The sequence below is a fragment of the Protobothrops mucrosquamatus genome, unplaced genomic scaffold (genome assembly GCF_001527695.2).
Source record: "Protobothrops mucrosquamatus isolate PMUCROS unplaced genomic scaffold, P.Mucros_1.0 scaffold5498, whole genome shotgun sequence".
In the NCBI taxonomy this organism is placed as follows: domain Eukaryota; kingdom Metazoa; phylum Chordata; class Lepidosauria; order Squamata; family Viperidae; genus Protobothrops; species Protobothrops mucrosquamatus.
This window is the reverse complement of record NW_015391353.1, coordinates 41,187-43,368: the sequence shown is the minus strand read 5'-3', so window position 1 is coordinate 43,368 and position 2,182 is coordinate 41,187.

Below are 2,182 nucleotides of genomic sequence, written 5' to 3'. Positions count from 1 at the left end.
GCCTGGGCCATCTACAAGGGCAAGTACCGGGAAGGGCTGGATCAGGCCGACCCCTCCGTCTGGAAGACGCGCCTCCGCTGCGCCCTCAACAAAAGCCTGGACTTTAAAGAGGTGCCCGAGAGAAGCAACCTGGAGGCCTCGGAGCCCTACAAGGTCTACCAGGTGATCAGCCCCGAGGCGGCCCCAGACACAGGTAGGAGAAACCGGGGGGGGGGGAGGGCTTGAGAAGGGACCCCTCAGCCCACTCTAAGGGTCCCCCAGCAGGAGGAGGGTTTGAAGGCCACTGGGGGGGCCTCCAAGTGTCTCCCTCCCTGGGGGGGTCTTGAAGTCTACCCACGCCAGGCAGGAAGGATTTGCAGTTGACTCCCCCAATCCCCCCCCCCAGGCACTTCAAAGGGTGAATCTGGAAAACTGGAGCTTAGCTTGGTTTTGAGGGGTGGGGGGGCGCTTCCAAGAGATTGCTGGGCAATGCAGAAAAATAGCGGGTGGGCACCAAAAGGGACTTTGGTGACATCTGATAGGAACAAGACTAAATTAATTGGTTGTGGCTTGTTCCCCGTGCATGCATCCCCCCCTCTCTTTCTCTTTCTCTCTCTCATAACTATGTCTGTCTATCATATATTTATTTATGTCTATCATATACCTATCTATGTCTGTCTATATCATACATCTATCTGTATCTGTCTATCATATACCTATCTATGTCTGCCTATCTATGTCTATCTATATATCTATATGTCTATCTATTATATACCTATTTGTGTCTATCTATATCATATACCTATGTCTCTGTCTATCATATACTATCTATGTCTGTCTATCTATCATATATCTATCTACCTGTGTCTATCTATATCTGTCATATACCTATGTCTGCCTATGTCTATCTTATAATCTATATGTCTATCTATCTATCATATACCTATCTATGTCTATCTATTGTCTATCTATCATATATCTATGTCTGTCTATCTATCATATACCTATCTGTGTCTGTCTATGTCAGGGGTAGGCAACCTTGGCTCTTTTATGACTCATGGACTTCAACTGCCAGAATTCCTGAGCCAGCCATGCTGGGAGTTGAAGTCCACGAGTCATAAAAGAGCCAAGGTTGCCTACCCCTGGTCTATGTCTATCATATATCTATCTATGTCTATCTATCGTATATCTATCTATGTCTATCTATCATATCCATATCTGTCTGTCTGTCTGTCTCTCTCCCTCTCCCTCTCCCTCTCCCTCTCTCTCTCTCTCTCTCTCTCTCTCTCTTATCTATCTATCTATCTATCTATCTATCTATCTATCTATCTATCTATCTATCTATCTATCTATCTATCTATCTTATCTACCTACCTACCTACCTACCTATCTTATCTATCTACCTACCTACCTATCTATCTATCTATCTATCTATCTATCTATCTATCTATCTATCTATCTATCTATCTATATCTGTCTGTCTGTCTGTCTGTCTGTCTGTCTATCTGTCTATCTATCTATCTATCTTATCTACCTACCTATCTACCTACCTACCTACCTACCTACCTGCCTTATCTATCTATCTACCTACCTACCTACCTTATCTATCTATCTACCTACCTATCTTATCTATCTATCTACCTACCTACCTACCTACCTACCTACCTACCTATCTATCTATCTATCTATCTATCTATCTATCTATCTATCTATCTATCTATCTATCTATCTATCTATCTATGTGTTTGATCACTGCAAGTTTTCAAGAAAAGACTGGACAGCCATTTGTCCTGAATAGTATAAAGTTTCCTGCCCTGAGCAGGGGGTTGGACTAGATGACCTCTGAAGTCGCTTCCAGTCCTGGGATTCTATCTATCTGTCAGTCTGTCTGTCTCATCAACATCTATCACCCTACCTATATCTAAGCTGTCTGTCTTATCATCTACCTATATCTATGTAATCTGTCTATCTAATCACCTACCTATCTTATCTTTCCATCACCTGTGTGTGTGTGTGTGTGTGTGTGTGTGTATGTGTATCTACCCATCTACCTACTTATCAAATGTTAAAACCGTCCATCTCCCTCACAGAGGGACTCTGGGCAAAGTACAGATAAAATATCCAAAGATAAAATCAGCATACATACGATTTAACATTTTTTAAAAAGGGCATGGATGAATTAAAAACCGGGTACGCATTTAAA